Below are 26,923 nucleotides of genomic sequence, written 5' to 3' on the forward strand. Positions count from 1 at the left end.
GTGAGGTGATATCTCATTGTGGTTTTGATTTGTATTTCCCTGATGCCGAGTGATATGGAGCACTTTTTCATGTGTCTGTTGGCCATCTGGATGTCTTCTTTGCAGAAATGTCTGTTCATGTCCTCTGCCCATTTCTTGATTGGATTATTTGTTCTTTGGGTGTTGAGTTTGCTAAGTTCTTTATAGATTCTGGACACTAGTCCTTTATCTGATATGTCATTTGCAAATATCTTCTCCCATTCTGTCAGTTGTCTTTTGATTTTGTTAACTGTTTCCTTTGCTGTGCAAAAGCTTTTGATCTTGATGAAATCCCAATAGTTCATTTTTGCCCTTGCTTCCCTTGCCTTTTGCGTTGTTCCTAGGAAGATGTTGCTGCGGTTGAGGTCAAAGAGGTTGCTGCCTGTGTTCTCCTCAAGGATTTTGATGGATTCCTTTCGCACATTGAGGTCCTTCATCCATTTTGAGTCTATTTTTGTGTGTGGTGTAAGGAAATGGTCCAATTTCATTTTTCTGCATGTGGCTGTCCAATTTTCCCAGCACCATTTATTGAAGAGGCTGTCTTTTTGCCATTGGACATTCTTTCCTGCTTTGTCGAAGATTAGTTGACCATAGAGTTGAGGGTCTATTTCTGGGCTCTCTATTCTGTTCCATTGATCTATGTGTCTGTTTTTGTGCCAGTACCATGCTGTCTTGATGACGACAGCTTTGTAATAGAGCTTGAAGTCCGGAATTGTGATGCCACCAACGTTGGCTTTCTTTTTCAATATCCCTTTGGCTATTCGAGGTCTTTTCTGGTTCCATATAAATTTTAGCATTATTTGTTCCATTTCTTTGAAAAAGATGGATGGTACTTTGATAGGAATTGCATTAAATGTGTAGATTGCTTTAGGTAGCATAGACATTTTCACAATATTTATTCTTCCAATCCAGGAGCATGGAACATTTTTCCATTTCTTTGTGTCTTCCTCAATTTCTTTCATGAGTACTTTATAGTTTTCTGAGTATAGATTCTGTGTCTCTTTGGTTAGGTTTATTCCTAGGTATCTTATGGTTTTGGGTGCAATTGTAAATGGGATTGACTCCTTAATTTCTCTTTCTTCTGTCTTGCTGTTGGTGTAGAGAAATGCAACTGATTTCTGTGCATTGATTTTATATCCTGACACTTTACTGAATTCCTGTATAAGTTCTAGCAGTTTTGGAGTGGAGTCTTTTGGGTTTTCCACATATAGTATCATATCATCTGCGAAGAGTGATAATTTGACTTCTTCGTTGCCGATTTGGATGCCTTTAATTTCCTTTTGTTGTCTGATTGCTGAGGCTAGGACCTCTAGTACTATGTTGAATAGCAGTGGTGATAATGGACATCCCTGCCGTGTTCCTGACCTTAGCGGAAAAGCTTTCAGTTTTTCTCCATTGAGAATGATATTTGCGGTGGGTTTTTCATAGATGGCTTTGATGATATTGAGGTATGTGCCCTCTATCCCTACACTTTGAAGAGTTTTGATCAGGAAGGGATGCTGTACTTTGTCAAATGCTTTTTCAGCATCTATTGAGAGTATCATATGGTTCTTGTTCTTTCTTTTATTGATGTGTTGTATCACATTGACTGATTTGCGGATGTTGAACCAACCTTGCAGCCCTGGAATAAATCCCACTTGGTCGTGGTGAATAATCTTTTTAATGTACTGTTGAATCCTATTGGCTAGTATTTTGTTGAGTATTTTCGCATCTGTGTTCATCAAGGATATCGGTCTATAGCTCTCTTTTTTGGTGGGATCCTTGTCTGGTTTTAGGATCAAGGTGATGCAGGCCTCATAAAATGAGTTTGGAAGTTTTCCTTCCATTTCTATTTTTTGGAACAGTTTCAGGAGAATAGGAATTAGTTCTTCTTTAAATGTTTGGTAGAATTCCCCCGGGAAGCCGTCTGGCCCTGGGCTTTTGTTTGTTTGGAGATTTTTAATGACTGTTTCAATCTCCTTACTGGTTATGGGTCTGTTCAGGCTTTCTATTTCTTCCTGGTTCAGTTGTGGTAGTTTATATGTTTCTAGGAATGCATCCATTTCTTCCAAATTGTCAAATTTGTTGGCGTAGAGTTGCTCATAGTAAGTTCTTATAATAGTTTGTATTTCTTTGGTGTTAGTTGTGATCTCTCCTCTTTCATTCATGATTTTATTTATTTGGGTCCTTTCTCTTTTCTTTTTGATAAGTCGGGCCAGGGGTTTATCAATTTTATTAATTCTTTCAAAGAACCAGCTCCTAGTTTCGTTGATTTGTTCTATTGTTTTTTTGGTTTCTATTTCATTGATTTCTGCTCTGATCTTTATGATTTCTCTTCTCCTGCTGGGCTTAGGGTTTCTTTCTTGTTCTTTCTCCAGCTCCTTTAGGTGTAGGGTTAGGTTGTGTACCTGAGACCTTTCTTGTTTCTTGAGAAAGGCTTGTACCGCTATATATTTTCCTCTCAGGACTGCCTTTGTTGTGTCCCACAGATTTTGAACCGTTGTATTTTCATTATCATTTGTTTCCATGATTTTTTTCAATTCTTCTTTAATTTCCCGGTTGACCCATTCATTCTTTAGAAGGATGCTGTTTAGTCTCCATGTATTTGGGTTCTTTGCAAACTTCCTTTTGTGGTTGAGTTCTAGCTTTAGAGCATTGTGGTCTGAAAATATGCAGGGAATGATCCCAATCTTTTGATATCGGTTGAGTCCTGATTTAGGACCGAGGATGTGATCTATTCTGGAGAATGTTCCATGTGCTCTAGAGAAGAATGTGTATTCTGTTGCTTTGGGATGAAATATTCTGAATATATCTGTGATGTCCATCTGGTCCAGTGTGTCATTTAAGGCCTTTATTTCCTTGCTGATCTTTTGCTTGGATGATCTGTCCATTTCAGTGAGGGGAGTGTTAAAGTCCCCTACTATTATTGTATTATTGTTGATGTGTTTCTTTGATTTTGTTATTAATTGGTTTATATAGTTGGCTGCTCCCACGTTGGGGGCATAGATATTTAAAATTGTTAAATCTTCTTGTTGGACAGACCCTTTGAATATGATGTAGTGTCCTTCCTCATCTCTTATTATAGTCTTTGGCTTAAAATCTAATTGATCTGATATAAGGATTGCCACTCCTGCTTTCTTCTGATGTCCATTAGCATGGTAAATTCTTTTCCACCCCCTCACTTTAAATCTGGAGGTGTCTTCGGGCTTAAAATGAGTTTCTTGGAGGCAACATATAGATGGGTTTTGTTTTTTTATCCATTCTGATACCCTGTGTCTTTTGACAGGGGCATTTAGCCCATTAACATTCAGGGTAACTATTGAGAGATATGAATTTAGTGCCATTGTACTGCCTGTAAGTTGACTGTTACTGTATATGGTCTCTGTTCCTTTCTGATCTACCACTTGTAGGCTCTCTCTTTGCTTAGAGGACCCCTTTCAATATTTCCTGTAGAGCTGGTTTGGTATTTGCAAATTCTTTCAGTTTTTGTTTGTCCTGGAAGCTTTTAATCTCTCCTTCTATTTTCAATGATAGCCTAGCTGGATATAGTATTCTTGGCTGCATGTTTTTCTCGTTTAGTGCTCTGAAAATATCATGCCAGCTCTTTCTGGCCTGCCAGGTCTCTGTGGATAAGTCAGCTGCCAATCTAATATTTTTACCATTGTATGTTACAGACTTCTTTTCCCGGGCTGCTTTCAAGATTTTCTCTTTGTCACTGAGACTTGTAAATTTTACTATTAGGTGACGGGGTGTGGGCCTATTCCTATTGATTTTGAGGGGCGTTCTCTGAACCTCCTGAATTTTGATGCTCGTTCCCTTTGCCATATTGGGGAAATTCTCCCCAATAATTCTCTCCAGTATACCTTCTGCTCCCCTCTCTCTTTCTTCTTCTTCTGGAATCCCAATTATTCTAATGTTGTTTCGTCTTATGGTGTCACTTATCTCTCGAATTCTCCCCTCGTGGTCCAGTAGCTGTTTGTCCCTCTTTTGCTCAGCTTCTTTATTCTCTGTCATTTGGTCTTCTATATCACTAATTCTTTCTTCTGCCTCATTTATCCTAGCATGAGAGCCTCCATTTTTGATTGCACTTCATTAATAGCTTTTTTGATTTCAACTTGGTTAGATTTTAGTTCTTTTATTTCTCCAGAAAGGGCTTTTATATCTCTCGAGAGGGTTTCTCTAATATCTTCCATGCCTTTTTCGAGCCCGGCTAGAACCTTGAGAATTGTCATTCTGAACTCTAGATCTGACATATTACCAATGTCTGTATTGATTAGGTCCCTAGCCTTCGGTACTGCCTCTTGTTCTTTTTTTTGTGTTGAATTTTTCCGTCTTGTCATTTTGTCCAGATAAGAGTATATGAAGGGGCAAGTAAAATACTAAAAGGGTGGCAACAACCCCAGGAAAAAATGCTTTAACCAAATTAGAAGAGATCCAAAATCGTGAGGGGGGAGAAAGGGGATAAAAAGAGGTTCAAAAAGGAAGAAAGAAAAAAAAAAGAAACAAGAAAAAAAAAAAAAAAGAAAAAAGAAAAGAAAAGAATAAAAAAAAAGGAAAACACCTTTCAGAAAGTGGTTGTTTTTCTGTTTCCAGAATTGCTGCTGTTCTTCTCTTCGATCTGCCGATGGATTTTCAGGTGTTTGCAATCTTTAGATAAGCTATCTAGCTGATCTCCAGCTAGCTGAAGCAGTCTCAGCCTGCTACTTCTCCGCCATCTTGACTCCTCCCCCTGTTTTTGTTTTTTTTTAAGATTTTATTTTTAGGTAATCTCTACAACCAATGTGGTGCTTGAACTCACAACCTGGAGATACAAGAATTGCATGTTCCACCTACTGAGCTAGACAGGTGCCCCTGTATGACCTCTTTTATATGAAATATCCATAATGGGAAAGCCCCTAGAGATAGAAGGTAGATTAGTGATTGCTTGGGAACTGGGGAGAGGATAAAAAGAATGAGGTGTGATTACTCAGTGGATATGGATGTTCTGGGGTTTTGAAAGTTTGAAATCAGAAAGAGGTGTGGTTGTACAACACTGAGTGCACTAAATGCCACTGAATTCTATACTTTAAAATGGTTAATTGATGTTACATGAATTTCATCTCATTAAAAAAGTTAATTCTTTGGAAAGAATAATACATTTGAAAAACTTTCCACAAGAATGATTGAGGAAGGGGCGCCTGGGTGGCTCAGTGAGTTAAAGCCTCTGCCTTGGGCAGCTCAGGTCGTGATCCCAAGGTCCTGGGATCAAGCCCCGCATCGCATCAGGCTCTCTGCTCAGCAGGGAGCCTGCTTCCCTTCCTCTCTCTGCCTGCCTCTCTGCCTACTTGTGATCTATCTGTCAAAGAAATAAATAAAATCTTAAAAAATAAAAGAATGATTGAGGAAAAAAAACAAGGAGAATACGTATTATCAACATTAAAGTGGGAGATATCACTACATGACCTTACAGATATAAAATGATAATAAGGAATATAAAAATGCTTTTACAATAACTTTGTTAACTTACATTAGAAGAACAAATTAATTGGAAAAAAACACACATTTTCAAAAATGGTTTAAGAAGGAAAAAGCAAAATGCTCTATCTGGTAAATTAAGATTTTAATAAAATGTCTTCTCATAAACTAAATTTCAGGCTCAGATGATTTTATTGGTAAACTCAACCAAAAATTTAACGAAGAAATAATGCCAGTATAATACAAACTCTGTCCAAAAACCAGAAGAGAGAATGTCTTCTAAGTCATTTTATGAAAACAGCATAACTCTAAACCAAAAATTGAAAAATATTTAATAACAGAAGACAAATACAAACACCTTTCTTGAACATAGAAGCAAAACTCCTCAAAAAATAGTCAATATGTTCCAGCAACACATAAAAATGATAATATAGTATGTTGAAGTGAGGTTATCCCAGGGATACCATCATTCTAATAAGAGCAGTTATCTTTCTCTCATATTTCTTCATAGGTTGATCACTAATATCCCTGATCCTATTTTTGCTACCTTACAAGCCATTCCCTATAAGGTCACTATAGTGAACCTTTAAAAATATACATCAGATTATGTCCCACCCCGCCTTACACCTTTCAATGCATTTTTTTTCTTGAGCAAATTTCTCAGCAGGAAATTCTGTTTTATTATTATTTTTTATTATGTTATATTAGTTTCTGTACAGTACATCACTAGTGTCACTAGTGTTTGATGTAGTGTTCCATGATTCATTGTTTGCATATAAGACCCAGTGCATTTTATTGCACTTAGATAACATCCAAAGCCTGGACATGACTCCAAGGCCTTATGATCTGACCATGTGTTCCCTTTGACGCCAGTGCATACAAACCCATACTTGAGAGATATACAGTTGTGGTCAAAGGGTGCATCTACCACATCTACGACTTTTTAAGTTTGTGGCACGGTGAAAGTTATTTAACCAATCTGATTCTCAGTTTTCCTCAACTCTAAATGGAGAGGCAAGAATAGCACCTACTTCACCAAATTATGTGAGCTTTAAATTAGATAATAAAAAAGGCAAGCATATAACAAATACCCCAGTGCTTTCTTATTTATTGTTAGAGCTTTTTTTGTGTAGGGGTATGAAGTAATAGCTTACAAAGATTGCTTTTACAACAATGCTTAGAGGATTAGAGGTGACGACAAACAGAGACTGTTGCTTTTCTGCAGGAGATGAGGATTTGACTTCAGAAGTTTGACTGGATTTAATGACTAAGCTCAACTTTTGTATTTCACCCTCTTCTGGATACAGCCTGCGTCCTCGCAGCCTCCACTCCTCGGTAAAGTGGTGTTGTTTGGGCACTTGAGATATGGGCATTAACGGTGGCAGAGTTGGAGAAAAGCTGTGATTGCAGCAGGAACAGTCTAGAACCATTGGGGTAGCAGGAAAGGAAAGAGACAAACATGGGAAGAGTATAATAACAGATCTGAGCAATTTTCTCCCATGATCAGAAAGAGGTGGGAGTGAAGAAGAAGGCAAGTGTTCAGACAAGCAGAACAGGACAGGAAATACACATGCAACATCCACAGCTTCTTGGACATTTATAACTTTTGATTAAGACTTGAAGTCTCAGAGATAACAGAGAGGTTATGCACACCATGCGGGGAGTATGAGAGTTTTACGGACAGGGATACAGCAGGGATAATAGCAAGAAGATAGAAGTGAGAACTTGCTAGAGACTATGAAAGACCCAGTCCCAATGAGGACTCCTGTATATTCTGAGGTCCACCGGGCTTAAGGAGAAACTTCCTCAGTTATACCACAAGCAAGTGCCCATTTCCTCATGATATTTATTAACTTCCAGGTTCAAGCAGAGACGGAGCCCTCATGCAGTGCAGATTTGGATGTGCAGACTGAGGCTGCAGCCAAACAGAGTTCCTTATTTATTGTCTCAGAAAGGGCCAGAGCAGGAGCATTTGTCAAGCCTGGGCTCAAGAGTCTATTCTACTATTACAGAGATCAACCTAAGTACAATCATTGTATTCATCTGGGGTGACTGTTGGGGAAAGAGGTTGGTGATTTAATAAGTCAAGTGACTGTACCATGAACTCATCACCAGTGACACAGAGGAGACCCTGTCCCTTCCTCAGAGTCAGAAGTCAGAGTCATAGGCCTGAGGAAACCTCTTTCTCCCTCTATGTGAAGTTGTCATTAGACACTTGAGGAAACATCTGTGGTGGGGTCCCCATACCCCTGAACCTCAAAATTTCCCTTGTACAATCAGTTTAGAATTTCAATATTGTGTTTGGAACCAGAGGACCTAAATTCAAACCTAAGTTGCTTCAATTTTATCATTATACTGCCACGATTCAATTTAGGGTCTGCCTCCTTTTATTAGCTGTGTGCTTTAAACTGTCAAAAAATAGACTTTGCATGCTGAATATGAAACAAGGCAGAAAGATGAATTTATTGGAAGGCTTTTGACCTGCAAACCAGGAAACTCAAGCTATTGGAACAATGGGAATTCCAAGTTGTTCACAGACTAGGAGATTTTTATGGGGTAAATGTGGAAGTTACTTGGATTTTTCAGCTGATTAGTTGTCTGGTATTGTTCTTTCTTATTTGGATCAAGGTAGCTGAGTCAGAGGAATAAGGAAGTCTAGAATGGGCATGAACAGAGTTGGTTTTGGGGGGTTGGCTGACATCCTCTGTTGAATACAGAGGTAAGTTGTTGTGGCAAATTCCTGTAAGATTAGGTTAAGTTTATTTTATGCATCTGTGCTGTTTCCATTTTGTCCCTGATATAGGTGACTCCATTTTAGTTCAGTTTTATATTTTTCCCCCACTTTTGATCAAGTACACATTATGGGGTGCTCATCACCCAATATATTGGTAGCTGTTTTTTCTGGACCTTGCCTTTTTTTTTTGTTTTAAAGATTTTATTTATTTTACTTGACAGATATCAAAGTAGGCAGAGAGGCAGGCAGAGAGAGAGGGGTGGGGGAAGCAGGTTCCCTGCTGAGCAGAGAGCTTGATGCAGGGCTTGATCCCAGGACCCCAAGATCATGACCTGAGCAAAAGGCAGAGACTTTAACCGACTGAGCCACCCAGGCACCCCTGGATCTTGCCCTTTGAATGATTACTCATTTTGTTTATTTTTCTTCCCCATGCCACAATTGGACACTTCTCTGCAGGGTGAGAGAAGCTTTAAGGATTAGTACCAACCAAAAGGCCACATTTCAGCAATTCTTTAGCTTGGGTCAAAGTAGAGAGTAAAGGCAGGGAGGCTTTGCAAAGGATATAGGTGTAAGATATCATCTGGAAGCATTGGACAAACATCAGTTTATCGGGGTTTTTTAAAAATTTAAATTCAATTAGCCAAAATATAGTACATTATTAGTTTCAAAAAGAGTTCAATAACTCATCAGTTGTACATAACACTCAGTATTCACCATATCACATGCCCTCCTTAATGCCTATCTCTCAATTACCCCCTCCCTCACCCACCTCCCCTCCAGCAACGCTGTTTGTCCCCCTCCTTTTTTTTTTTTTTAAGATTTTATTTATTTATTTAACAGAGGGGTTGGGGGAAGAGACACAGTGCAGAACCAGGTGGAGCAGCAGGCAGAGGGAGCGGGAGAAGCAGGCTCCCCACTGAGGAAGGAGCCCAACGCAGGGCTGAATCCCAGCACCCTGGGATCATGACCTGAGCTGAATGCAGATGCTTAACCAAATGAGACACCCAGGCACCCCCTCAGTTTGTTTCCTACAGTTAAGTGTCCCTCATGATTTTTCTGCCTCTCTCTGATGACTTCCCATTCAGTTTTCCCTCCCTTCTGCTATGATCCTCTGTGCTGTTTCTTATGTGCCACATAGGAGTGAAACCATATAATTGTCTTTCTCTGACCAACTTATTTCACTCTGCATAATACCCTCCAATTCCATCCATGTCAATAATGGTAGGTAGTCATCCTTTATGATGGCTGAGTAATATTCCATTCTATATATATACATCACAGCTTCTTCACCCATTCATCTGTCAATGGACAGCTCTGTTCTTTCCACAGTTTGGCTATTGAGGACATTGCTGCTCTGAATATTGAGGTGCAGGCGTCCATTCAGGTCATTACATTTGTATCTTTGGGGTGGTTTGTTGTTTTCACTAAGGCTGGATAGACAACACCTGAGTACTTTAAAAAACCCAATACAAAATACAATGACAAATAGGATAGAAAAGTTAAATTGTAGTACAGATCTGAACCATGAACCCAGTGCATTGATAACTAGCTGAATAAATGGTAATTCCACAATGAGTCATATTAGACTTATAACTAATGTGCCTGTTCTCAGATTTTTTTGTATCCGAGTTTCAACATCCACAAAATGTCAATCCAAATGCAGCAAGTGGAATTGACTATGGCACAGATAACTTCTTGTTCAGCTAAAAGATAACCTAAGGCTATTCAATGATCAAGAACAACTTTGGTGAGAGTTCAGGATAAAATCCTAGGGGCACTATTGCTTTAGTAGTAGACTCTGCAATTTCTCCAAGGCTTAAGGAGAGGTTTCTGATCATAACCTCTTTTGCATTTATTCCTACCCAGGAGAGCAGTGACTTACCAAAGGAAGTGAATTTTGAATCATGAAAGCTTCCTAATAATTCCTTTTTGAGTCTGGTTTAGGACTGGAAAGATGACAGCCATGTAGGCCAGTACATTTTAAGGGTGTGTAGACTGCAAACATTTTTGTGTTTTGTTCTCCCCTTGCCCCAGTTACTCTTGCTTTGTGTATCTTTCTTTGTATAAGCTTGGATGTGAGGTTCAAGGATTGGGACTGTTTATCAGAGATAGGGAACTGAACCCCCAGTGTTAGGGAGTCTGATATGATAGAGTGAGGGATGAGATCATGCCAGGGAAACTGAGGCATTGAAAATCGGGGGAAGTTTGTGATGGGCAGAACTTCATCAGTATCATGGCAAATCCAACAGTCACTTGGAGGTTGGATTACACCCATTGCAATAATCTTAGTTATGTGAACAATGGCGTTATCTTTCCTGGCAAAGCAAAGGTGGACAAAAGAACTATAAAAATCTTTGTGGTATGACTATTCAGACAAAGATGGTTAGAGAGGGAAGAAGGTATGGAAAGAAATGTTCTTGACCCAATATCTTGGGGAGGAAGTAGTCTGTCAATGTCAGCTACATCTCCTCCTTGACAATTTGATTTTGAGGTCTCCAGCCTTTGCACAGGACCAGCTATCAGGTGGAGCCCACCTCAGTTGTGAAATATGCAGCCAAACTTTGTCACCATGTAATTTGGTAAATTGTCATTAGTCATGAGTACTTGGAGGGTCCCTTTCATGAATCTCACTTTTGCAAAATTATCAGAGCCAAATAATGGTCCCTAAATGACAAAAGACTTTAAAATGCCTATTTGTTAGGGATCTGATGCTAGTTCATTATAATCGAATTGTTCAGGAAAATTAGTTATTTCTGTGACACACATTTCAAGAATATTGGAATTACAACTGATAATATTATATGAGAACATATCATATCTAGAAAATCCACACAATTTCCAGAACACTTACTTTAATAACATGCATCCATATAAATGTAAGCTAAGAAGGTTAAATATTACTTTTTATTGGATTATGATTCGCACATAATTTAACATATCAAATAAACCTGAGAGTTTTACATTTTACCAGATGAGACATAAGTCTTTTGAGATTTTCCAGGAGTCTTCTGGGAAATCCCAAAGTAACTTTGAGATAAAAAAGACTTCATTTTAGGATTTGATTTTTAAAAAGTTGTCAAGGTGTCAGAAAGTTTGAATATTTGACTAAATAAAGGCACAAATCATTATGAAATAACATTTAAACATTTTTTTAACCAAAGTGACCATAGAAGATGTTAAGCAAAATAAAGAAGCTTATAGAGTTGGAAACAAAATTTAGCTCTCTTAATATTGAGGAACTGTGTTTTCTTAAGTAATCAAGGACCTGATATAGTCGATGTGAAACACAGTCAATTATTTTCATAAAACATAAAATCTTTGCTGTTTAGGCAGATTAAAAGTTAAGAACTTTCATAGTTCATTACTGAAAGCAACCCAAAAGCAACCCGGTCCAAGAAAACTTAGTCCCTTTATCATAGGGAAAACCAAATTCTAATTTTGTACCATGTATCTTTGAATTGAAGCTCAATTTTAAAAAACTTAAATATATCCAATTTGACCACACATAAAATGCCTTTCCCATGATCTCTTTTCCACAAAAGTTTTCCATAACTTTTCTGTAAGTATTCAGATTTTGCCATAAACACATGCGCGCGCGCACACACACACACACGAAATGTCATTCTGGAGCAACCATTTTACCTTTCTTGTCTACCTCTTATACATAGTTGTTTTTCTTTGCCCTTACTGTTTCTAGGTAGTTTTAATTATAAATGTTTATTAGAATTCTTAACTCTTAGAGTCTTTAAGTCCTAGAGAAAACTAAAAAGTAAGTGATTTTGGGTTGTCTGTAACAATAACAGCCTGTTATTGTTACAAATTTATAAATACATTTTGCAATAACTAGAAGTATATTCTTCTGCATAGCAAATTTTTCTGTGTGGTACAAACCATGTTTACTAATAGACCCAAATTTCATTAATTCATGGAAGTACTCATGAGATCTTTAACAGCTAACCATCATTTGTAATTCTTTTTCTTGCTGTCAAATTTTGTAGCAGAGAGTATGTGAGTTTACTTAACTGCAACCCTAAGTAGAGTAAAAGCGCTATGTTTAATGCTGATTACTCTAAAGATTAGCCTGTTTTAGTTAAACCAATAAACTTAAACTAGCTTTTATTTGCCAAAGATATCCTAAATCACATGAACTTAAAAATTTAGCAAACTTGATTTATATAGTACTTGTTTATTTTTAAGCCAATCACTGAATTCTACTCCAGAAAAATATTAAACTGTATGTTAATTAAAATAAAAAAATAATAATAAAAAAAGAAAAAAATTCTAAATAGTAAATAATTTACTATGCAGGAAAACAAACTTACAAGATCAAAATATCTCCCAAATGGCCATCGTTTTCCAAACTGTTTTTGTTAGATCATGTCATCTAGACAAAAAGAGATATGAATGAGAGTTCGGGAGAGAACTGCAGCCTCTTTAGGTTTGCTGGACCTCATGACAGTATAATGCACCAGGCATGAACAAACTTGCAATAAAATTAGGAGGGCTATCAGAGCAAGGAAGTGGAGACTGGAATGTGAGAGCGCTTATCTCTGGTGACTCATAGTCCTCTGTGTAGATGGAGAACCTAAAGATCTTGGTGGGTATCAAGATATGTCTGGTCAAGAGGAAAGTCACCATGGACACTGCTTTGGATGCTACTTCTGACACTAAGAAATGTCAAAACCAAACTCTGCATATTGAGAAAATGAAGCAGAAAAATGAAAGTATTATAAGGCTTTTGACCTGCTGTTGGGAAGCTCAGGGATATAGGGGCAAAGAGTTCTGAGTTTCTTACAGACTAAAGAGTTTTTATCTAGTAAATGCAGAAATTATTGGCTTTCTCAACTAATTGATTGCTTGGTGGTTTTCTTTCTTATTTGGATCAGCATAGCTGAATCGGGGGAAAAAGGAAGTCCGGAGAAGGCACAAACAGATGGCATATGGGGTTTGATTAGCATCCTTTGCTGATTTCTGTAAGGTTGGGTTAAGTTTCCTGTATGCACCTGTATTGACCTTTTTCATTTTATCTTTGACATAGGTGACTCCATGTTAGTTTGACTCTTCAGAACCAATTATTCATTTTTTTGGCTTCAATTTCCTAATCTCTAAAATAAGGAGTTCATGAGAGGATTTAAAAGTGGAGATATATCATCTCTCTATCTATCATCTATCTCTCTATCTATCATCTATCTTATTATTTATCACCTATCTATGAATATATATTAACTATATATGTGAGTATAATCATAGGTTGTTATACAGATACATATGTAAAGTACTTACACAGTGCCCTGCACATTAAATACTCAATAAATTATAAATATTATTATTCCTATATCATAGACAACTTGATATAAGAAGGATAAACACTAATTTCTGCTTCTGACAGCCCATGCTTTTTGTGAAAGGCAGGTTCTGGGCAGGGATGTATGACTAAGTGTTTTTCTATTTCCAGTGTAAATGTAATAGACTACATTCAGTACCTTGGTATCCAAAATGCAAGCAAATGAGATGTTCTCTAAATGAAGCAATTGTCACAGTGGCCTTGAGAATTAGATTCTGGATTTCTCAAAATCTTCCACTGAAGAAAATGCTTGCTTTAGTTGATCCCATATTGGGGCTCAAGTTACCTTTTGGACACAAAGGACCCAGGATCTTGAAAATACTAAACCAGCTTCCTGCTACTCTCCAGGGAATTTTGAATGGAGAATATCTGATCCTTTGATAATTGGAAATTTGCTTCAAACAATCAATAAAAAAGTCATAAAATTCAATCAGTTCAGCAAATTAATTGGTGAGACATAATTTAAAAACTAATGTTCAAGAGATAGTTCCCTTTTAACCTTTCAAGAATTTTGAGGCAATTAAGCGTCAATGAGAAAATTATATTTGTAAAATGAGACAACAAGCTGAATAAATTTACATTTTATTAATTGAGAATGTTTCCTGAAGTTATGAAACTTGTATATTAAGTGCAATAAACACAAAGCTTAGTTAAGGCTGTGTAGGAAAGGTAGAGTCTGGTGAACAGTGGGATAAGGTGTGTTGGCCTTTAGTGACATTACTGCACCACACACACACACATACACACGCACACACACACACACTGATGACTTTCTGAGGCTCTCCCTACTGGCCATATGGATATTCCTATCTTTTTGCTGTCATCCACCGAGATCTGGTTTCCTTTCCATTCATGAAAAATGCCCATACCTCCTCACATTCTCTATCTCTACCCCTAACCCTGTCATCATTTTTGGACACCTTACAACACACATATTTTCCAGATAGAGATGCCAGTCAGCCTGACAGCCCTGGAGAGTCTCCAGAGCTCAAGTCAACAGGAGTGGCATATAATGAGAATCAAGGAGAAAATAGAGGGATTATATGAAGGTGTGCATCCTCAACAGTTGGCCTTCACCATTTACACCTTCCCCTTGGAAGCAGCATGTATTTCAACAACAGGCAGAAGGACCAGAAAGCTATTTTATAAATAATTGTACCAGGCATGTGGATAAAATTAGAGCTCTTAATTGTCACTATATAACCTAAACTTCTAGATCCAACTTTCTTTCTCTTGGTTCCTGCCTCAGAGGTTTAGGTAACATTCTTCCTTATGCTTAGAAACTCTTGCCTCCATTCCTTCCTAACTTCTCACCAGCCATCCTTCAGATATAACCTTAAAGATATTTTCCTAGAAAAGAGGTTTTGTCTTCTCTACTTAAATTATTTCTCTGATCATTGCTATTTGTTTCCTTTGAAAGAATTCTCATGATATGTAACCAGTTTTTAAAATTGAGTTGTTTGCATCCACTTCCTTCATTAGACTCAAGTTCCTATAAAAGCACTTCCATGTCTGTTTTATTTCTCCACTGTGAGCCTAGCACCTGAGATGATGCCTGAATATATAATTATAGGTAAGACTAGAAAAGAAGGAATTGAATTTCTCTAGAGGAGAGAGAAGAAGGAGAGGATATAGGGATAAATAGATGATAGATAGATGATATAGATGATAGAAGATAGGTAGATGATAGATAGATGATAGATGATAGATAGATAATAGATATTCATAAATAGATAGATAGATAATAGATACTCCTTTTTATGCACACTGATTCCCACACATTATTAATCACCATCTGGTCGATGGTCTTATGTCCCATCAGATTAATAGTCCTTCTGTTGGGAAAGTGCAAGGATTAGAGGGCACAGAAATTTACTCCATATGCATGGGGTTGGTAATAAAGAAATCAGCTGGTAGGTGAAAACATAGTCAAAGATGCTTGGTTTTATTACAGAGGGATATGAATAACTGCAGTGAAGTTAAGAAGATCGAGGGTCCTGGGACCAAGATAGGCAATCAGGTAAGCAGGGACAAAGTAAGGTAAGGTAACAAGGGATCAAAAAAAAGCCAAATCAGCAATAATATTAATTTACTCCATTAGCTAATATTTATTTTTCAGTCAAGCATGTTCTAAATAAAAATCAAGAACTAATTTATGCACAGTTGTTAGCCCATGACCTGAATCCTTCTTAAGTCCTCTGATGGGAAAAATTGTGATCCCAAAGTCCAGGACAGGATTGACACACCAGGAAGTGATGAAGTGTTTACAGTAGTGTCTCAGAAGGCCTTAGGCAGTGGGTCAGACAGTTCTTTGCTCTGTCTACTTTTCAGCACTAGAATTTGGCAGAGATTTAAGTTAATGGAATATCCTCTTTTCTTTTAATTTTTTCTAGTCTACCTAACAGTTGGGTCGGAGCATGTGACCCACTTCGGCCAATGGGTTCTGGCTATAAGCCTCAATTGAGGCCTGAGGTAGTTAAAACCTGGTGTACCAGCTCCATTCATTACTCCCTCCCTTCTCTGTCCCACCTTTTTGTGGCTAAGGAGACCACATTTTGAGAATTGACTATAAGTCAAAACAGCATGGATGCCTGAGAAGAGAGCTTCTCAAGACACATCACAATTTGTATGCGTGAAAAATATACATTTTTGTGCTACTCTGTTGAGATTTTGTGGTTTTCCCAGTGGTGGTAAATATCCCGATTCATACATCCCATTAAGAAATGTCCTAGTGCATACCTCTCACTTCCTCAACCTCAAACTAATATTCACTGCTTTAATTTCCTTCTGATAATGGTTGGAAAACCTTAAGCACATTATGTGAAGAAACAAGACCACTGTCTCTCTTATTTGGTGACAGGGGCTGAGGAAGCCTTGTCAGGCTGGACTAAAAGGCTGTTTCTTAGTTCTCAAGCTGCCTGAAAGTAGCTCCTTAGGTAAGATCAAATGTTCCTGAAGAGGTAGAAGACCATGACTGAGCCTCATAGGAACTAGTTCACCTTCTTCCATTCATATACAGTGAGGGTGGTGGAGCATTGGGTGAGACAGGAAGACAGCCTTGGTCTCCCTCTCCCCACTCTCTTGTTCCAGTTTGGATGTGATGAGGCTATACCTAATGGAGAGAGAGGATGGAAGTCACTGGATATGGTGCATGTGAAAATAAACAAATATCTCTGGAGTCCTTCACGTTCTTTTCATCCAGAAACATAATTTCTTACCTGTGTTATTGTTCTACTTCAATGAATTCCCAGTGTTTTTAGGATAAATTCCAAACTCCTTCCTATGCCATAGATCACCAGTATCACCATGATCCGGTCATTGCCTACAATGTATGGCTTTTCTCTTAGGGTTCTCCTGGAATATTCTCTGTGCATGCACAGTTGTTTTCTATCCACAATGTGTCCTCTAGTGGTAAGGATCACATCTGTCCTGTGTCATATGCCATATAACGAACACAATGTTCAATACCTATTTGTCCACTGAATGCATTACATCATCACAGTTGCCTAAACATGGCATGGCAGTGCAATGTCCTTCCTCCTCTATCTCACAGCAGTGCTAAACTGTGGACACTCCTGGAGTCCCATGCACTATTGTTCCTCTATCCTTATATGCCCATGCCACCTGTATGCTGCCCTGTCAGCAGAGCCTATGAAAGTTTCACATTTGTATTCTCAGTGCCTCAAAATTGTGCCTGATATTGAGTAGATGCTTGATAAGTAAGATTTGAATAACTTAGATATGAACCAACAGGCAGCTAGTGACAGTTGCTCCTTTTGAAAAAGTTATATTGACAATTTTCCTGGGTGGTAGGCTTTCTGCTCTCTGCACTCCTCCCTTCCCCCTGTCTTCTAGTCCCTCGATTCAACCAGGGGGTTCTCCTGTCTAAGGTAGATTCCTATTTTTGACCAAGGTGGAAGTTGCTACTTTTTGCTCTGCCTTTTCTCCAGTGTTCTAGCCTGCCCTACTTTCCTGCAACAGCCTTGCCCTTCTGCTTACCAAATACCATTCCAAACTTTGAGCCATCTACTTTGCCTAAATTTTGAGTTTTAAGCTATCTGCCAGAAAGGTGTTTACTCCTTAACTTTTGCCTGATTTTGGACTGATCTTGAACTTAAAGTCATTTGCATAACCAATTTACAGCCTATTCGCTAACCCCTACCTAGCTTAAAACCTCTAACTCTGAGGTCTATTCCAATCAGAAGCAGAGTTGTCTTTTATTCTCCATCAGATACAAAGCAAATGCTACAGGATTTAGATGGAGGGTGAAGAGGAATCAACACTGTTGTCTTAAAAAACACACCACTATTCATTAGCTCCAGACCTTAGAGTTTCACTCAGACAGCTGCCTCACTATTTCACAGAGAGAGCTAGGGGAGAAGGTGTCAAAAGCTGCATAAATCCATATCCAATGCAGCAAACATCTTAAAATAGCACATCTTAATCAAGGGCAAAATGCCCTGTGCTCACCATGAATGTTGGGCATCAAACTAAAGAAGGTAATGAGAAAAAATATAGTTCATCATATCTGTTCACAGAAAATAAAAAATCGCTTTTTCACTTATAATGACTTTAACAAACTACCAAATCCTAGAACAGTTTCAATTTTTCTGCTCAGAGATAAGGATTAGATTGAGAACTGTCTATGAGGGATACAGAAATGACAATCTTCTACATTTACTGATAAAACCAAGCTTGATGGAAAGCCATGGGCCCAGTCCCCTTTTCCACTGAGCCTGAGGTTAGAGCTGCTTATCGGAAGCCAGGTAAAGGCACTAAATTCCCCCATTCTATTCTGTGCAATCCACCCTTGAATCTCTATATACTGATGAAAAAAAAAAAAAAAAAGCATTAGAGAAAGGGAAGAAACAATAAAAAGAAGAGAAACTAAATGCTGTAATGATTAACAAGCTAGAAAGATGGTCTGTTAGAGGTGGATGAAACTTATTGAAGAATAAATTATTCAATTTATATAATTTATAAATTATTCAATTTATTCTTGTCCTCACTCTATTTTCTGTTTACTGAAGTATACTTTAGGTACAGAAAAGTACATATATCAAAAGCATAGCCTGGTCAGTTTTCATAAGCTGAATACATCCACATAATCAGCATTCAGATCAAGAAACCAAAATGGCCATCCCCCTAGTAGCCCTGCTTGAGCTCTTCTGTAGTCACGCCCTTCTTAGTGGTGACTAATCTATCTAACATATATTGATTTATTCCATTTAGTACTTTATAGAAATTGAGTGATACAGTATGTACTTGTTTATGTCTGGCTTTTTTCCTCCAACATTATGCTTATGAAATCCATTTATATGGTGGTGGATTGCTATGGATTGTTGCTGTTCATTGCAGTTTAGTGGCCTTTTGGTGAAAATACGGTATATTTCTAGTTTACTTCTGATGGGTAATCTCGTCATTTTACCTTTATTGAAACTGGACTCCAGCAGGTTGCATAGCTGTCTAGAGTTGCACAGTGAGAATGGCTCCCAGCATAAGATGTTCAATTGGACTCTAGCCCAGTGTTCATTGTATTCCACCAGGCTACTTCTCCACCTCTAAGTTATTTCTTACATGCTCTGTTGTGCATACCTGTCATATTTTCTTTATACAGAAAGGAAACCGGACTGTGCATGTACAGACAATGCTAGAAAAAAGCAACTTGTTTCACTATACTCCTTATCTTGCAGATGAACTGCAAGTAACAAATCCAGATGTGCATAACACCAAGAGCCAAGGTAAAATTTCATCTATTCTGAGTGCAATCTGTATTTCTGCATCTATTTACTTCATGGGGATTTCTGCTATTTAAATCATTCAAATACATTCTCCAGAGAGGCAGATGAATTTATCTCCTGGAGAGTTATTGTTGAGATGAAGAATACATCATCTAACCTTACTCTTACCAGGACAGATAAGGTGTTGGAAACAGTGGAGGTCAAGTCCGTAGCAAGCAAATACATACCTGCTATAGGAACACAGCTATGTGTGGGTTTTCCCTCTGCAGCTCTACACAACGCCTCCCTCCTTCTCCTTTTCTCTCTCCCTTCAGCCTCTGCCAATCACCCTCTCATTGCCAAGAAGCAGTTGATTCGTAATGAGAGGTTTATATTCTTGTTGAGCCAGCTGCCCTCTGACCATGTGCATTATTTCTCCCTGTTCTTGTGACAAGGGCATCTCATCATTCTTTCTCTCTCCCTCTGCCCTAATGTGAGGACACAGATCTGGAAAGTCTCATTAAAGTGTCCTGTGTCAAGGAGCGTCTTGTTAGGAGGATTCATTGGCAGTTGGACCTCACTGCTATCTCCACTGGAGAAATAATTTTTCCTGGGTCCACACAGTCATCATCTTAGGAGCAGGACTGGGCATCGAATGGCTCTTAAAGGCCGAGAGAATGAGAAGAAAGACAGGGAGGGGAAGAGGAAACAGGAGTTTCCTTCTACCTTTTCTTCCTTCTTTTTCTGATCCCAGAGAAGCCTTCAGGAATGTCTTGGGGGTATACCCTTGACATTGTTGAGGAATGATTCCTCTGAGTTACCAAAAACAATTTCTCTGAGTGATTTCATGGGTGTTTTTGTATACCAGGAAGATACTCTCTCTGCTTGGGAACTTGACTACTCAGAGGAGTAGCCATGGAAGGTGAGTAAAAATGAGATCCTTAACATACCCACCAGGACTTCAGAACCTCATTAGTAAAATGGGGTAGTGTGTTGCTCTTATAAGTTTATTATAAGGATAAAGTAAAATAATATTTCTTAGATTGACTGAAATTCTCCTAAAATTCTTTATTCTGGGTGTAAAAACACTAAGTAAAGACTCCCTTATTTCCTGAAGAAATTATCACTTTGGAGGAACCTGGGTGACTCTGAATTAAGTGTCTGACTCCTGATTTCAGCTCAGGCCATGATTGCAAGGTTGTGAGATTGGGCCCTGTGTGGGGCTCTGTGCTGTGCATGGAGCCTACTAAGGATTTTCTCTATCCCTCTTCCTCTGTCTCTCTCTGACCCCTTAAGTAAAAAAATATTATTTTAATTCTCCTATTACTTTTCTTTGATAGCTGGGAGTTAGATCAGTAGAATAGAGAAGGCACCTAGAATTAGTGTAACAGGCGTAATCAGCTGGGAACCCCTGTCATGACAAAAGGCATTTTGGCTTCTGCTATGTGTTCAACAGCTTCTGCCCTTCCCTATTCATAGGCAAGCCACCAAGGAAGCTTCTGGAGGGCCCAGTGGAAAATAACAATTTTTAATACTAATAATCAGTTAAGCTATGGAATATTTACTCTGAATCACGCATTATAAGTGATTTTCATGCATTATCTCATTTAATCTTCCAACAACCCTTTGAGCTAAAAACATTATTTATTTCACAAACCATGAAATATATAGAAAATAGGAAAGTTTCTCAAGTTCAAGTTGCTAATAAGGGCTGGATTCAGGAGTTGACTCTGAGCACTCTTGTTCTAGAAACTATTCTGTTAAATTTCATGGTTTTTTTTTAAATTTTATTTTGTAAAAGTTAAAGACCACAGTGAAAAATAGAAAACTCATGGTGATTTCAGTGCTCTAGGTAAGGGAAAGTAAATTTCTTTTATTTATTTATTTATTTTATTTTTTTATAAAGATATAATGTATTTTTATCCCCAGGGGTACAGGTCTGTGAATCGCCTGGTTTACACACTTCACAGCACTCACCATAGCACTCACCTCCCCAATGTCCATAACCCCACCCCCCTCTTCCAATGCCCCCTGCCCCCAGCAACCCTCAGTTTGTTTTGTGAGATTAAGAGTCACTTATGGTTTGTCTCCCTCCCAATCCCATCTTGTTTCATTTATTCTTCTCCTACCCCTTAACCACCCCCCCCATGTTGCATCTCCATTTCCTCATATCAGGGAGATCATATGATAGTTGTCTTTCTCTGATTGACTTATTTCGATAAGCATGGTACCCTTTAGTTCCATCCACGTCATCACAAATGGCAAGATTTCATTTCTTTTGATGGCTGCATAGTATTCCATTGTGTATATATAACACATCTTCTTTATCCATTCATCTGTTGATGGACATCTGGGTTCTTCCCTAGTTTGGCTATTGTGGACATTGCTACTATAAACATTCAGGTGCACGTGCCCCTTTGGATCACTACGTTTGTATCTTTAGAGTAAATACCCAGTAGTGCAATTGCTGGGTCATAGGGTAGATCTATTTTCAACATTTTAAGGAACCTCCATGCTGTTTTCCAGACTTGTGCACCAGCTTGCATTCCCACCAACAGTGTAGGAGGGTTCCCCTTTCTCTGCATCCTCGCCAGCATCTGTCATTTCCTGACTTGTTGATTTTAGCCATTCTGACTGGTGTGAGGTGATATCTCATTGTGGTTTTGATTTGTATTTCCCTGATGCCGAGTGATGTAGAGCACTTTTTCATGTGTCTGTTGGTCATCTGGATGTCTTCTTTGCAGAAATGTCTGTTCATGTCTTCTGCCCATTTCTTGAGTGGATTATTTGTTCTTTGGGTGTTGGGTTTGCTAAGTTCTTTATAGATTTTGGACACTAGCCCTTTATCTGATATGTCATTTGCAAATATCTTCTCCCATTCTGTCAGTTGTCTTTTGGTTTTGTTAACTGTTTTCTTTGCTGTGCAAAAACTTCTGATCTGGATAAAATCCCAATAGCTCATTTTTGCCCTTGCTTCCCTTGCCTTTGGCATGTTTCTAGGAAGAAGTTGCTGCAGCTGAGGTCGAAGAGGTTGCTGCCTGTGTTCTCCTCAAGGATTTTGATGGATTCCTTTTTCACATTGAGTTCCTTCATCCATTTTGACTCTATTTTCATGTGTGGTATAAGGAAATAGTCCAATTTCATTTTTCTGCACATGGCTGTCCAATTTTCCCAACACCATTTGTGGAAGAGGCTGTCTTTTTCCCATTGAACATTCTTTCCTGCTTTGTCAAAGATTAGTTGACCATAGAGTTGAGGGTCTATTTCTGGGCTCTCTATTCTGTTCCATTGATCTATGTGTCTGTTTTTGTGCCAGTACCATGCTGTCTTGATGATCACAGCTTTGTAATAGAGCTTGACGTTTGGAATTGTGATGACAACAACTTCGGCTTTCTTTTTCAATATTCCTTTGGCTATTCGAGGTCTTTTCTGGTTCCATATAAATTTTAGGATTATGTGTTCCATTTATTTGGGAAAAAATGCATGCTTCTTTGATAGGAATTGAATTAAATGTGTAGACTGCGTTAGGTAGCATAGACTTTTTCACAATATTTGTTCTTCCAATCCAGGAGCATGGAACATTTTTCCATTTCTTTGTGTCTTCCTCAATTTCTCTCATGGGTACTTATAGTTTTCTGAGTATAGATTCTTAGCCTCTTTGGTTAGGTTTATTCCTAGGTATCTTGTGGTTTTGGGTGCAATTGTAAATGGGATTGACTCCTTAATTTCTCTTTCTTCTGTCTTGTTCTTGGTGTAGAGAAATGCAACTTATTTCAGTGCATTGATTTTATATCCTGACACTTTACTGAATTCCTGTACAAGTTCTAGCAGTTCTGGAGTGGAGTCTTTTGGGTTTTCCACATATAGTATCATATCATCTGCAAAGAGTGGTAGTTTGACTTCTTCTTTGCCAATTTGGATGCCTTTAATTTTCTTTTGTTGTCTGATTGCTGAGGCTAGGACTTCTAGTACTGTGTTGAATAGCAGTGGTGATAATGGACATCCCTGCCGTGTTCCTGACCTTAGTGGAAAAGCTTTCAGTTTTTCTCCATTGAGAATGATATTTGCGGTGGGTTTTTCATAGATGACTTTGATAATTTTGAGGCATGTGCCCTCTATCCCTACCCTTTGAAGAGTTTTGATCAGGAAGGAATGATGTACTTTGTCAAATGCTTTTTCAGCATCTATTGAGAGTATCATATGGTTCTTGTTCTTTCCTTTATTATGTGTTGTATCACATTGATTGATTTGCGGATGTTGAACCAACCTTGCAGCCCTGGAATAAATCCCACTTGGTCGTGGTGAATAATCCTTTTAATGTACTGTTGAATCCTATTGGCCAGTATTTTGTTGAGAATTTTTGCATCTGTGTTCATCAAGGATATTGGTCTGTAGTTCTCTTTTTTGATGGGATCCTTGTCTGGTTTTGGGATCAAGGTGATGCTGGCCTCGTAAAATGAGTTTGGAAGTTTTCCTTCCATTTCTGTTTTTTGGAACCGTTTCAGGAGAATAGGAATTAGTTCTTCTTTAAATGTTTGGTAGAATTCCTCTGGGAAGCCCTCTGGCTCTGGGCTTTTGTTTGTTTGGAGATTTTTTGATGACTGTTTCAATTTCCTTACTGGTTATGGGTCTGTTCAGGTTTTCTATTTCTTCCTGGTTCAGTTGTGGTAGTTTATATGTCTCTAGTAATGCATCTATTTTTCCCAGATTGTCAAATTTGTTGGCGTAGAGTTGCTCATAGTATGTTCTTATAATTGTCTGTATTTCTTTGGTGTTAGTTGTGATCTCTCCACTTTCATTCATGTTTTTATTTATTTGGGTCCTTTTTCTTTTCTTTTTGATAAGTCTGGCCAGGGGTTTATAAATCTTATTACTTCTTTCAAAGAACCAGCTCCTAGTTTCATTGCTTTGTTCTATTTTTTTTTTTTTTTTTTTGGTTTCTATTTCATTGATTTCTGCTCTGATCTCTATGATTTCTCTTCTCCTGTTGGGTTTAGGGTTTCTTTCTTGTTCTTTCTCCAGCTCCTTTAGGTGTAGGGTTAGGTTGTGTACTTGAGACCTTTCTTGTTTCTTGAGAAAAGCTTGTACTGCTATATATTTTCTTCTCAGGACTGACTTTGCTGTGTCCCACAGATTTTGAACCATTGTGTTTTCATTATCATTTGTTTCCATGACTTTTTTAATTCGTTAATTTCCTGCTTGACCCATTCATTCTTTAGAAGGGTGCTGTTTAGTCTCCATGTATTTGGGTTCCTTCCAAATTTCCTCTTGTGATTGAGTTCTAGCTTTAGAGCACTGTGGTCTGAAAATATGCAGGGAATGATCCCAATCTTTTGATTCCAGTTGAGACCTGATTTTTGAGCCAGGATGTGATCTATTCTGGAGAATGTTCCATGTGCACTAGAGAAGAATGTGTATTCTGTTGCTTTGGGATGAAATGTTCTGAATATATCTGTGATGTCCATCTGGTCCAGTTTGTCATTTAAGGCCTTTATTTCCTTGCTGATCTTTTGCTTGGATGATCTGTCCATTTCAGTGAGGTGAGTGTTAATGTCCCCTACTATATTATTGTATTACTGTTGATATGTTTCTTTGATTTTGCTATTAATTGGTTTATATAGTTGGCTACTCCTGTGTTAGGGGCAGAGATATTTAAAATTGTTAGATCTTCTTGTTGGACAGACCCTTTGAGTATGATATAGTGTCCTTCCTCATTTTTTATTATAGTCTTTGGTTTAAAATATAATTGATCTGATATAAGGATTGCCATCCCTGCTTTCTTCTGATGTCCATTAGCATGGTAAATTGTTTTCCACCCCCTCACTTTAAATATGGGGGTGTCTTCGGGTCTAAAATGAGTTTCTTGTAGGCAACATATAGATGGGTTTTGTTTTTTTATCCATTCTGATACCTTGTGTCTATTGATAGGGGCATTTAGCCCATTCACATTCTGGGTAACTATTGAGAGATATGAATTTAGTGCCATTGTATTGCCTGTAAGGTGACTGTTACTATATATTGTCTCTGTTCCTTTCTGATCTACTACTTTTAGGCTCTCTCTTTGCTTAGAAGACCCTTTCAATATTTCCTGTAGAGCTGGTTTCGTGTTTGCAAATTCTTTCAGCTTTTGTTTGTCCTGGAAGCTTTTTAATCTATCTTTCTATTTTCAATGATAGCCTAGCTGGATATAGTATTGTTGGCTGCATGTTTTTCTCATTTAGTGCTCTGAATATCATTCCAGCTCTTTCTGACCTGCCAGGTTTCTGTGGATAAGTCTGATGCCAATCTAATATTTTTACCATTGTATGTTACAGACTTCTTTTCCCGGGCTGCTTTCAGGATTTTTTCTTTGTCACTGAGACTTGTAAATTTTACTATTAGGTGACAGGGTATGGACCTATTCTTGTTGATTTTGAGGGGGGTTCTCTGTGCCTCCTGGATTTTGATGCTTGTTCCCTTTGCCATGTTGGGGAAATTCTCTCCAATAATTCTCTCCAATATATCTTCTGCTCCCCTCTCTCTTTCTTCTTCTTCTGGAATTCCAATTATTCTAATGTTTCGCCTTATGGTGTCACTTATCTCTCGAATTCTCCCCTTGTGGTCAGTAGCTGTTTGTCCCTCTTTTGCTCAGCTTCTTTATTCTCTGTCATTTGCTCTTCTATATTGCTAGTTCTTTTTCTACCTCATTTATCCTAGCAGTGAGAGCCTCCTTTTTTTATTGCACCTCATTAATAGCTTTTTTGATTTCAACTTGGTTAGATTTTAGTTCTTTTATTTTTCCAGAAAGGGCTTTTATATCTCCCGAGAGGGTTTCTCTAATATCTTCCATGCCTTTTTTGAGCCCGGCTAGAACCTTGAGAATTGTCATTCTGAACTCTAGATCTGACATATTACCAATGTCTGTATTGATTAGGTCCCTAGCCTTCGGTACTGCCTCTTGTTCCTTTTTTTTGTGGTGAATTTTTCTGCTTTGTCATTTTGTCCACATAAGAGTATATGAAGGAGCAAGTAAAATACTAAAAGGGTGGCAACAACCCCAGGAAAATATGATTTAACCAAATCAGAAGAGACCCCAAATCATGGTGGGGGGGGGGAGAAAGAGGATAAAAAGAGGTTCAGAAAAAAAAAACAATTAAAAAGAAAACATATAAAAAAGAAAAGAATATGTATATATGTATTAGATAAACTAGTTAAAAACTAGTTTAACTAGTTTTTAAATTAGTTAAAAAACGTTAAAAAAAGAAAAGGGTAAAAGTTAAAAAATAATTTATCAGAAAAAGAAAAAAAATTGAAAAAAAAATTAAATTAACTGCAAGACTAAAGAATTATGGGGAGAAAGCCATGAGTTCAGTGCTTTGCTTTTTCCTCCTCTGGTATTCTGCTGCTCTCCTTGGTATTGAACCTGCACTCCTTGGTAGGTGAACTTGGTTCTGGCTGGATTTCTTGTTGATCTTCTGGGGGAGGGGTCTAGTTGTAGTGATTCTCAAGTATCTTTGCCCCAGGCAAAATTGCACTGCCTTTACCAGGGGCTGGGCTGAGTAATCCACTCAGGTTTGCTTTCGGTAGCTTTTGTTCCCTGAATGCTTTCTGTAGAGTTCCAGAGGACGGAAATGAAAATGGCGGCCTCCCAGTCTCCAGTGCGGAGGAGCCTAGGGTTCAGGGCCCACTCCTCAG

General features: G+C 38.2%; 1 long non-coding RNA gene across 1 annotated transcript; it reads right to left on the minus strand.

Moving 5' to 3' along the window:
• Positions 1-4,736: 4,736 nt before the first annotated feature.
• Positions 4,737-25,572, minus strand: LOC116598212. The gene is made up of 3 exons (XR_004289004.1): positions 25,562-25,572; positions 17,633-17,642; positions 4,737-4,848 (listed from the first exon to the last, which is right to left on the minus strand). It is a non-coding gene; the product is annotated as an uncharacterized LOC116598212 (long non-coding RNA).
• Between the last annotated feature and the right edge of the window lie 1,351 nt (positions 25,573-26,923).

This window comes from Mustela erminea, chromosome 9 (genome assembly GCF_009829155.1).
Source record: "Mustela erminea isolate mMusErm1 chromosome 9, mMusErm1.Pri, whole genome shotgun sequence".
NCBI lineage: Eukaryota > Metazoa > Chordata > Mammalia > Carnivora > Mustelidae > Mustela > Mustela erminea.